The sequence below is a fragment of the Gobio gobio genome (genome assembly GCF_949357685.1).
Source record: "Gobio gobio genome assembly, chromosome: 4".
In the NCBI taxonomy this organism is placed as follows: Eukaryota; Metazoa; Chordata; class Actinopteri; order Cypriniformes; family Gobionidae; genus Gobio; species Gobio gobio.
The window spans coordinates 43,607,999-43,620,983 of NC_137100.1; the positions used below are offsets into that span (position 1 = coordinate 43,607,999).

Here is a 12,985-nt window from a genome sequence, read left to right on the forward strand (position 1 = left end):
GATCAGGGTCCAGTTCTCACTATTAACTAACTATTAACTATGACTTTTGCCTCAATAAACGCTTAATTACTGCTTATTAATAGTTAGTGAGGTTGTTGTTAAGTTTAGGTATTTATTGGGTAGGATTAAGGGATGCGGAATATGGTCATGCTGAATAAGGCATTAATATGTGCTTTATAACTACTAATAAACAGCCAATATCCTTGTTATATGTATGCTAATACGCAACTAGTTAATAATGAGAATTGAATCCTAAACTAAATTGTTACCATGTATTTATTTATTTATTTGAGTGCCTTAAATTCAGTAACTTAATTTGAATTTAAGTAATTCAAATTTGAATTTAGTTTGAATCAGAGGAATTGAAGTGTTATAAAGGAATTTAACTGCTGTAACTGTTGTTTTTAATAATACTGGTATGTATTTCATTTTCCAGCATGAATTTCCCATAAACATATTATACAACATATGGGTTATTTCCAGAAACATACAGTTCAGTATAACTATTTTAAAATAATCATAATCATAGTGAATTTTTTTTTTAATCTCAAGACCTGTGTTGAACGAGTGAGATTCTTCTGTTTTTTGCTGTTGCATTAAATTCAAATTTCAGTTCAGTCATGAGTTGAAAGGACCCTGGCTTGCAATTTTATATGATTTTCCATTCAGCACTTGTCTCAATGGAGAGGGATGCAAACCTCACGCAACCTAACTAATCCGTCTTCCTTCAGAATTCATTCTCTTGATCTAAAAATGTACCAATACAAAGTATGCAGTAACCATTTGAACCTTATATTGGAAGCAAACAAACAGCGTTCCTTTTAAAATGATGCATCTTAAAGGGAGGCATGTTATAGCTATTCGGTGGGCTTATATTTCTTTTGAAATAAATGGGCTTTCCTAAACCATTGAAAGCCCCATAAAATAATTTCTGTCCTACAGTTTGGAATCTATTCACCTAGATTATGCATATAGAGAGTAGACTCAGTGTTAAGTGCAGTAGAGCCCTGCTTCTAAATTTGATTAGGCAGCTCTATTTTGCCAATGTAATGTTGGTCACAATTAGGTTTTTCCTCCATCAATTGTGATCGAGCCAAAAGCCACATTCACTTTCTATAAAACAAATAACATTACTCACACTAAAGCATCTTTATTTTCCCCTCATGCTTTACCTCTCTTGCTCTCTCTCACTCTCTATTTGCCACTTTCTCTCTAGTTCACACACACACACACACACACACACACACACACACACACACACACACACACACACACACACACACACACACACACACACACACACACACACACACACACACACACACACACACACACACACACACACACACACACACACACACACACACACACACACACACACACACATCTTTTAAATGGAAGGTCTCTGGATGAATGCTTTGTGGTGAATTTAGCTGCTGGTGGGATTAGAATTTATGATTTCCTACAAATCCTCAATCTAATGTTTACATGTCTGTGTTGCTATCGTGTGGCATTAGATATATATTGTTGCTCCTTCAGAGGGACTCTAAAGTCCTTTGACATTTTTCAAGGCTGTAGTTGACAGATTTTTATGTGGTTGTGCTGCATATGTTAGACATGCAATATGTTTGTGCTGCATATGTTAGAAATGCAATATTGTTAAATATTGATAAATTAAAAAAAAAATTAGTGTGGTCTTTAGTGAATCTACTGTTTTTGTTACATGAGTGTACAAAATATAGGAGTCACTCCTGAACTTACAATAGCTTTAGTGGATATATATAGATATATATACACTCACCTAAAGGATTATTAGGAACACCTGTTCAATTTCTCATTAAAGGTGAACTATGTAGGATTTTTGCAGTAAAATATCCAGAAACCACTAGGCCAGTGTTATATATTTTGTTCAGTTGAGTACTTAGAATATCCCAAATGTTTTCAACTATTTGTAAATCGTGAGAAAATTGCTATTTTAATCAAGGAACCGGGACGTATGAGCTATGCGTGTGAGGGAGTCGCCTGTCGATTGCGTCATATCTGCGTCACCCTCGGTCTCCGGTTTTATTCAGTGAAACACTTTACTATCACTGCATTGTGAACAAGTGTCATAGCAGCCGCCGAGCGAACGTCATAACTTCCTTTTCAACACACTCAGATATATCTAATACGATAAACAGAGTTGCGTTACCTCAAACTCATGACTGGAAAAGAGGAAGTGGCGCCGGCAACCGTGTCATAATAAAAGTCCCGCCAGCGACTATGCCATAATAACAGTCCCGCTCTTCAATCGCTCCTGCGGCCTTGCTCAGCTCCACAACACTCGGTCCTGCTCTGCTTCAGACTACAGTCATGTTAATAATCGCATCCATGAACATGATTTCTGCCCGAGTCCTATCCTGACTGTTTCCCACCGGCTGTGAGGTGAAAACCACATGTCCCGAGATTCTGCGCTCAAACGTGCCGTCATCAAACTACACCTTTGTTTTGAACAGGCGACCTCTAGTGGACGGAAAAGTTACATAGTGTAGCTTTAATGCAATTATCTAATCAACCAATCACATGGCAGTTGCTTCAATGCATTTAGGGGTGTGGTCCTGGTCAAGACAATCTCCTGAACCCAGAATGGGAAAGAAAGGTGATTTGAAGCAATTTTGAGCATGGCATGGTTGTTGGTGCCAGACGGGCCTGTCTGAGTATTTCACAATCTGCTCAGTTACTGGGATTTTCACGCACAACCATTTCTAGGGTTTACAAAGAATGGTGTGAAAAGGGAAAAACATCCAGTATGCGGCAGTCCTGTGGGCGAAAATGCCTTGTTAATGCTAGAGGTCAGAGGAGAATGGGACGACTGATTCAAGCTGATAGAAGAGCAACTTTGACTGAAATAACCACTCGTTACAACCGAGGTATGCAGCAAAGCATTTGTGAAGCCACAACACGCACAACCTTGAGGCGGATGGGCTGCAACAGCAGAAGACCCCACCGGGTACCACTCATCTCCACTACAAATAGGAAAAAGAGGCTACAATTTGCACGAGCTCAACAAAATTGGACAGTTGAAGACTGGAAAAATGTTGCCTGGTCTGAGGAGTTTCGATTTCTGTTGAGACATTCAGATGGTAGAGTCAGAATTTGGCGTAAATAGAATGAGAACATGGATCCATCATGCCTTGTTACCACTGTGCAGGCTGGTGGTGGTGGTGTAATGGTGTGGGGTATGTTTTCTTGGCACACTTTAGGCCCCTTAGTGCCAATTGGGCATCGTTTAAATGCCACGGCCTACCTGAGCATTGTTTCTGACCATGTCCATCCCTTTATGACCACCATGTACCCATCCTCTGATGGCTACTTCCAGCAGGATAATGCACCATGTCACAAAGCTCGAATCATTTCAAATTGGTTTCTTGAACATGACAATGAGTTCACTGTACTAAAATGGCCCCCACAGTCACCAGATCTCAACCCAATAGAGCACCTTTGGGATGTGGTAGAACGGGAGCTTCGTGCCCTGGATGTGCATCCCACAAATCTCCAACTGCAAGATGCTATCCTAACAATATGGGCCAACATTTCTAAAGAATGCTTTCAGCACCTTGTTGAATCAATGCCACGTAGAATTAAGGCAGTTCTGAAGGCGAAAGGGGGTCAAACACAGTATTAGTATGGTGTTCCTAATAATCCTTTAGGTGAGTGTATATATATATATATATATATATATATATATATATATATATATATATATATATATATATATATATATATATATATATATATATATATATATATATATAGTGGCAAGAAAAAGTATGTGAACCACTTGCAGAAAATGTGAATAATTTTAACTAAATAAAAGTGATCATACAAAATGCATGTTATTTTTTATTTAGTACTGTCCTGAATAAGATATCTTACATAAAAATGTTAGTCCACGATCATACAATCCCTGCTGGAGAGGGTTAAAATATGCAAAAGATGCTGGAAAACTGAAGAATGAGCAGGACCTGGAGGATTTTTCTGAAGAAAATTGGGCAGTTTAACTGCTCAGGACAAACAAGGGACTCATGAACAACTATCACAAAAAAAAAACCAGGCGTGGATCATCCAGGGAACAATACAGTATTGAAAATCAATGGTTCATAAACTCAGCTATTTTTTTTGTCTTGTGGACTATATGTAAACATTTTTATGTAAAATATCTTATTCAGGACATTACTAAATAAAAAATAACGTGCATTTTGTATGATCTCTTTTATTTAGTTAAAATTATTCACATTTTCACAGATTCTGCAAGTGGTTCACATACTTTTTCTTGCCACTATATACAGTGGGGAGAGCAAGTATTTGATACACTGCCAATTTTGCAGGTTTTCCTACTTACAAAGCATGTAGAGGTCTGTAATTTTTATCATAGGTACTCTTCAACTGTGAGAGACGGAATCTAAAAATCCAGAAAATCACATTGTATGATTTTTAAATAATTAATTTGCATTTTATTGCATGACATAAGTATTTGATCACCTACCAACCAGTAAGAATTCCGGCTCTCACAGACCTGTTAGTTTTCCTTTAAGAAGCCCTCCTGTTCTCCACTCATTACCTGTATTAACTGCACCTGTTTGAACTTGTTACCTGTATAAAAGACACCTGTCCACACACTCAATCAAACAGACTCCAACCTCTCCACAATGGCCAAGATCAGAGAGCTGTGTAAGGACATTAGGGATAAAATTGTAGACCTGCACAAGGCTGGGATGGGCTACAGGACAATAGGCAAGCAGCTTGGTGAGAAGGCCACAACTGTTGCTGCAATTGTTAGAAAACGGAAGAAGTTCAAGAAGACGGTCAATCTCCCTCAGTCTGGGGCACCATGCAAGATCTCACCTCGTGGGGCATCAATGATCATGAGGAAGGTGAGGGATCAGCCCAGAACTACACGGCAGGACCTGGTCGATGACCTGAAGAGAGCTGGGATCACAGTCTCAAAGAAAACCATTAGTAACACACTACACCGTCATGGATTAAAATCCTGCAGCGTATGCAAGGTCCCCCTGCTCAAGCCAGCGCATGTCCAGGCCCGTCTGAAGTTTGCCAATGACCATCTGGATGATCCAGAGGAGGAATGGGAGAAGGTCATGTGGTCTGATGAGACAAAAATAGAGCTTTTTGGTCTAAACTCCACTCGCCGTGTTTGGAGGAAGAAGAAGGATGAATACAACCCCAAAAACACCATCCCAACCGTGAAGCATGGAGGTGGAAACATCATTCTTTGGGATGTTTTTCTGCAAAGGGGACGAGTGCACCGTATTGAGGAGAGGATGGATGGGGCCATGTATCGCGAGATCTTGGCCAACAACCTCCTTCCCTCAGTAAGAGCATTGAAGATGGGTCGTGGCTGGGTCTTCCAGCATGGAGACGATTCGAAACACACAGCCAGGGCAACTAAGGAGTGGCTCCGTAAGAAGCATCTCAAGGTCCTGGAGTGGCCTAGCCAGTCTCCAGACCTGAACCCAATAGAAAATCTTTGGAGGGAGCTGAAAGTCTGTATTGCCCAGCGATAGCCCCGAAACCTTAAGGATCTGGAGAAGGTCTGTATGAAGGAGTGAGCCAAAATCCCTGCTGCAGTGCGTGCAAACCTGGTCAAGAACTACAGGAAACGTACAATCTCTGTAATTGCAAACAAATGTTTCTGTACCAAATATTAGGTTCTGCTTTTCTGATGTATCAAATACTTATGTCATGCAATAAAATGCAAATTAATTACTTAAAAATCATACAATGTGATTTTCTGGGTTTTTGTTTTAGATTCCGTCACTCACAGTTGAAGAGTACCTATGATAAAAATGGCATGCTTTGTAAGTGGGCAAACCTGCAAAATCGGCAGTGTATCAAATACTCGTTCTCCCCACTGTATATACAGGTGCTGGTCATATAATTAGAATATCATCAAAAAGTTGATTTATTTCATTAATTCCATTCAAAAAGTGAAACTTGTATATTATATTCATTCATTACACACAGACTGATATATTTCAAATGTTTATTTCTTTTAATTTTGATGATTATAACTGACAACTAAGGAAAATCCAAAATTCAGTATCTCAGAAAATTTGAATATTACTTAAGACCAATACAAAGAAAGGATTTTTAGAAATCTTGGCCAACTGAAAAGTATGAACATGAAAAGTATGAGCATGTACAGCTCTCAATACTTAGTTGGGGCTCCTTTTGCCTGAATTACTGCAGCAATGCGCCGTGGCATGGAGTCGATCAGTCTGTGGCACTGCTCAGGTGTTATGAAAGCCCCGGTTGCTCTGATAGTGGCCTTCAGCTCTTCGGCATTGTTGGGTCTGGCATATCGCATCTTCCTCTTCACAATACCCCCTAGATTTTCTATGGGGTTAAGGTCAGGCAAGTTTGCTGGCCAATTAAGAACAGGGATAGCATGGTCCTTAAACCAGGTACTGGTTGCCTCAGAAAACACAGTGGACCAACACCAGCAGATGAAACTTTACACCGGACCTCAAGCAACGTGGATTCTGGGCCTCTCCTCTCTTCCTCTCTTCCTCCAGACTCTGGGACCCTGATTTCCAAAGGAAATGCAAAATTGACTTTCATCAGAGAACATAACTTTGGACCACTCAGGAGCAGTCCAGTCCTTTTTGTCTTTAGCACAGGCGAGACACTTCTGACGCTGTCTGTTGTTCAAGAGTGGCTTGACACAAGGAATGCGACAGCTGAAACCCATGTCTTGTATACGTCTGTGTGTAGTGGTTCTTGAAGCACTGACTCCAGCTGCAGTCCACTCTTTGTGAATCTCCCCCACATTTTTGAATGGGTTTTGTTTCACAATCCTCTCCAGGGTGCGGTTATCCCTATTGCTTTTACACTTTTTTCTACCACATCTTTTCCTTCCCTTCGCCTCTCTATTAATGTGCTTGGACACAGCTCTGTGAACTACCAGCCTCTTTTGCAATGACCTTTTGTGTCTTGCCCTCCTTGTGCAAGGTGTTAATGGTCGTCTTTTGGACAACTGTCAAGTCAGCAGTCTTCCCCATGATTGTGTAGCCTACAGAACTAGACTGAGAGACAATTTTAAGGCCTTTGCAGGTGTTTTGAGTTAATTAGCTGATTAGAGTGTGGCACCAGGTGTCTTCAATATTGAACCTTTTCACAATATTCTAATTTTCTGATATATTGAATTTGGGATTCTCCTTAGTTGTCAGTTATTGTTACGGCCATAATCAGCAAATAAGGCTCATTAACCAAATTAAATCAAACAGCTGATTCGGACCAAACACATGAGTCAATCACAGACACAGGATAACACTTCAAGACGCCATGTACACCTTCTTTTACTATTGAAATTAACAAGAGAAACAATTTACACAACCAAAAGAGAATACAAATCAGAATACAAAACAGGTCATACAAACTATTAATAAACATACACCAAGCAAGAAATAAACAACAGTAAACTGGTAGGGCAACTAAGAAAGCAACAGAGAACACCTGCCTACGTCTGTACTCAGCAGTTCTTACCTGGCTTCCGACAAAACCAAGACAAGTGAATCTTCCGGGCCTCTGCTTACCTCCATACTCTAACTAAATAACCATAAAGTGAAGTAATTCCTACCAGTTACTGAACTTAGGGAGAAGTGAGTAAATAGAGATTCAAGATTCAAGATTCAAGAGTTTTATTTGTCACATACACAGTTATATACACAATATACAACTGGCAGTGAAATGTAAACAGGTCCGCTCCATGGACAGTGCAAATAACAGTTACAAGAAATTAAAATAGAAATAGAATAAAATTAGAATAAAAAGTATTAACATAAGTAGAATTATAAATAAATCAAGTAAAAGATAAAAATAGGAAATAAGATAAAAATAAAAATATAAAAATTAAAATATGAAAATATAAAAAAAAATAAGTGGATATGATAAGTGAGATAAACTGTAGACTTAGAAATAAGTGGTTAACATAAATATATATATATGTATATATAAAGAAGTATAATGTGCAAGGTTTATTACAGGTTGTTACGCAGTAACAATAGGAAAGTAAAGTGCAGTGCAATGGCAGTATGTGGATGTTAATGTTTAAACTGGATGTTTATGTGTGTGCGGGGGTGAAGTGAAGTCACGTGACTGAGTTCAGGAGTCTGATGGCCTGGGGGAAGAAACTCCTCCTGAGTCTTTCAGTCTTTGCCATCAGGCTACGGAAGCGCTTACCAGATGGCAGCAGGGTGAAGTGAGAGTTTGCAGGGTGATTAATGTCTCTGATGATTTTAGTAGCTCTACCTCTGCAGCGTTTGGTGTAGATTTCCTGCAGAGACGGGAGAGCTGAGCCTGAGATGCGCTCGGATAAGCGCACCACTCTTTGCAGGGCTTTGCAGTCGTGACTGGTGCTGTTCCCGTACCACGCTGTGATGCACTGAGTCAGGACACTTTCTATCGCCCCTCGATAGAAAGTTTTCAGGATGGCTGGTGAAACCCTGAATTTCCTCAGCTGGCGCAGGTGGTACAGTCTTTGCCTGGCTTTTTTCACCTGTGTCTGGATGTGTGTAGTCCAGGTCAGATCCTCGGAGATGTTCACACCCAGGTATTTGAAGCTGCTCACTCTCTCTACCGGTGTCCCGCTGATCATGAGAGGGGAGTATGACCGATGCTGTCTCTTCCTGAAGTCCACAATCAGTTCTTTGGTCTTGTTAACATTCAGAGAGAGACAGTTGTCCTGGCACCATGATGTCAGTTGCTCCACTTCGTCCAAGTATGCCGTCTCATTGTTGTTGGAGATGAGACCCAGGACAACAGTATCATCAGCAAACTTGATGATCGAGGTGGAGCTGTGTGTGGACAAACAGTCATGGGTGTAGAGAGAGTAGAGCAGGGGACTCAGCACACAGCCCTGTGGAGCTCCAACACTCAGGGTGATGGAGGTGGAGGTGAACTGGCCTACTCTCACCGCCTGGGGTCTGCCAGTGAGGAAATCTTCAATCCAGAGGCAGAGAGAAGAATTCAGGCCTAGATCCAGGAGTTTGTGTGTTAGCTTAATGGGAACTATGGTGTTAAAGGCTGAGCTATAGTCAATAAATAGCAGCCTGACATAGTTCCCACTTTTGCTGTCGATGTGAGTGAGGCAGGAGTGAAGGACGTGAGAGATGGCATCTTCAGTCGATCTATTGGGACGATAGGCAAACTGAAGAGGGTCCAAAGTGTCAGGAATGGAGGAGCAAATGTTGTTTTTAATGAGTCTCTCAAAGACCTTCATGACTAAAGATGTGAGAGCCACTGGACGATAGTCATTTAGGCAAGAGGGTTTACTGATCTTAGGTACAGGGATGATGGAGGATCGTTTGAAGGAGGTGGAAATAATGCTAAGGAAATAATGCTAAGTCTAACAAATAGTTACACTCAACAAAACCACAAAGAAACCAATTAGCCAAATAAAGAAAGGAGAACGAAAATGCTCCTAAGAGGCGAGGAGAGCGGCAGCCGTGATGTCAACAGGCCATGAGACGAGAGAGAGAGAGCGCCATGTCGCTGCCAACGCCCTTTTATCCGGTATCCCGGGTGACGTCATGTCTTTGTCACAAGTTGGGGGATTCCCCCGCCACCTATGGACTCAAAACGATATAAGCACAGATATGTAACAGTTATAATCATCAAAATTAAAAGAAATAAACATTTGAAATATATCAGTCTGTGTGTAATGAAAGAATATAATATACAAGTTTCACTTTTTGAATGGAATTAGTGAAATAAATCAACTTTTTGATGATATTCTAATTATATGACCAGCACCTGTATATAAATTATTTTTTAAAAAAAATGCAAAAAATGTAAAGCAAACATCAGTCTTGGTTCACAGTTCTAACCCAATTAGTATTATAAGTTTGAAATTTATAAAAAAAAATAAAGTTTATTCTAAAACTATAAATACAGTATACTACCATTCAATCTTTTTAAAACAAACAAACAAACAAACAAATGAATAGGTCACTTGAATTCAGCAAGAATGCATTCAATTTACCAAAAGTAACCGTAAAGACATATAGTGTTACAAAATATTGCTGTATGTATAAATATTCATCAAAGAATACAGAAAAATTGTTCATGGTTTAGTCTTCAATTTTGAGTTTATATTGAATTATTTTAGTATGAAATTATTACAAATTTAATCGCGTAATTTTGTATCTGAGAATATTTATAATAGTGGAGACACACGTGATTGAAAGATCTGTTTAGTGTTTGTTTGTACAATGCAGTTGTCACTCCTGTAAATAACCAAACTCTGTGTGTAACTCTTAGCGGTTATAATGATGATGAACATCCTACTTTTTCCATCAGCCATTCAGTCCCCACATCCTCTCTCTGTGTCTTTCTCCCTCTTATAATTTTCATGCTCTTGTGTCGTCCTTCAAGTAATGTTATCAGTCACCGCTCTCACAGTGTGAAATTTATTCAATTAAAGCTGTTTTTAGTTTTAAAGGTGAAACATACCCTCAAAGACACACATTCTTGAGAGGATTCGCATACAAGTTTTAATAGCTACAACTGCCAGAAAAGATTCATATGCACATTCAAGGGACGTGTCTGTATGTATGGAAGAGACAGAATATTTGTGCAGTTTTTACCATGTTTTTAATGTGTAGTGAGAGCTCTCTTACAGTGTATTTGTCCTCATGGTAATCCAGTTCAAAAGCACTGTGCGTTCAACAGTGCTGTGCAGCCCCAAATTATCACACTTCCAAAAGCTTTCTACAAACTCTTCCTGATATGTAAAATGTCTACACACCACTGGCCGCAAAGGATGATGGGAGCTCAGGAGCAGATTTAATTAGGCTAAAATAAAGTGTTACATAAAGGCATGGCACAGGATTCTCTATAGCTATGTCATTCTACTTGTGCTTTAAAAGTGATGGTATAAAAGGAGATGTTTACGATTTTTGGGAAATTCTCCACATTCTATTCTATTCTATTCTATTCTATTCTATTAATTATATTCTATTATATTCTATTCTATTATATTCTATTCTATTATATTATATTATATTATATTATATTATATTATATTATATTATATTATATTATATTATATTATATTATATTATATTATATTATATTATATTATATTATATTAATTATATTATATTATATTATATTATATTATATTATATTATATTATATTATATTATATTAATTATATTATATTATATTATATTATATTATATTATATTATATTATATTAATTATATTATATTATATTATATTATATTATATTAATTTTATTCTATTATATTATATTATATTATATTATATTATATTATATTATATTATATTAATTATATTATATTATATTATATTATATTATATTATATTATATTATATTATATTATATTATATTATATTATATTAATTATATTATATTATATTATATTGTATTAATTATATTGTATTAATTATATTATATTATATTATTATTTATATATACAGTGAGGAAAATAAGTATTTGAACACCCTGCTATTTTGCAAGTTCTCCCACTTAGAAATCATGGAGGGGTCTGAAATTGTCACTGTAGGTGCATGTCCACTGTGAGAGACATAATCTAAAAAAAAAAATCCAGAAATCACAATGTATGCTTTTTTAACTATTTATTTGTATGATACAGCTGCAAATAAGTATTTGAACACCTGAGAAAATCAATGTTAATATTTGGTACAGTAGCCTTTGTTTGCAATTACAGAGGTCAAACGTTTCCTGTAGTTTTTCACCAGGTTTGCACACACTACATTTTGGCCCACTCCTCCACACAGATCTTCTCTAGATCAGTCAGGTTTCTGGCCTGTCGCTGAGAAACACGGAGTTTGAGCTCCCTCCAAAGATTCTCTATTGGGTTTAGGTCTGGAGACTGGCTAGGCTACGCCAGAACCTTGATATGCTTCTTACAGAGCCACTCCTTGGTTATCCTGGCTGTGTGCTTTGGGTCATTGTCATGTTGGAAGACCCAGCCTCGACCCATCTTCAATGCTCTAACTGAGGGAAGGAGGTTGTTCCCCAAAATCTCGCAATACATGGCCCCGGTCATCCTCTCCTTAATACAGTGCAGTCGCCCTGTCCCATGTGCAGAAAAACACCCCCAAAGCATGATGCTACCACCCCCATGCTTCACAGTAGGGATGGTGTTCTTGGGATGGTACTCATCATTCTTCTTCCTCTAAACACGTTTAGTGGAATTATGACCAAAAAGTTCTATTTTGGTCTCATCTGACCACATGACTTTCTCCCATGACTCCTCTGGATCATCCAAACGGTGGTCTCAGCTCTTTTCAGGTCATTGACCAGCTCCTCCCGTGTAGTTCTGGGCTGATTTCTCACCTTTCTTGGGATCATTGAGACCCCACAAGGTGAGATCTTGCATGGAGCCCCAGTCCGAGGGAGATTGACAGTCATGTTTAGCTTCTTCCATTTTCTAATGATTGCTCCAACAGTGGACCTTTTTTCACCAAGCTGCTTGGCAATTTCCCCGTAGCCTTGTGGAGGTGTACACTTTTGTCTCTAGTGTCTTTGGACAGCTCTTTGGTCTTGGCCATGTTAGTAGTTGGATTATTACTGATTGTATGGGGTGGACAGGTGTCTTTATGCAGCTAATGACCTCAAACAGGTGCATCTAATTTAGGGAGTGGAGGTGGACATTTTAAAGGCAGACTAACAGGTCTTTGAGGGTCAGAATTCTAGCTGATAGACAGGTGTTCAAATACTTATTTGCAGATGTATCATACGAATAAATAGTTAAAAAATCTTACATTGTGATTTCTGGATTTTTTTTTTTAGATTATGGGCCCTATTTTAACGATCTGAAACGCAAGTGTCAAAGCGTGAATCGCAAGTAACTTTGTGGGCGGGTCTCGGCGCTGTTGCTATTTTCCCGGCGGGATAAATGGCTCTTGCGCCCGGCGCAAATCTAAAATGGGTTGG

At 38.6% G+C, this 12,985-nt stretch overlaps 1 protein-coding gene across 1 annotated transcript in view; it reads left to right on the top strand.

The window, feature by feature from the left end:
* Window positions 1-12,985, top strand: part of cacna1ba (calcium channel, voltage-dependent, N type, alpha 1B subunit, a) — a gene marked incomplete at both ends in the record, with an annotated part of 146,297 nt that overhangs the window by 56,995 nt on the left and 76,317 nt on the right. The gene's annotated exons all lie outside the window — the stretch shown is intronic.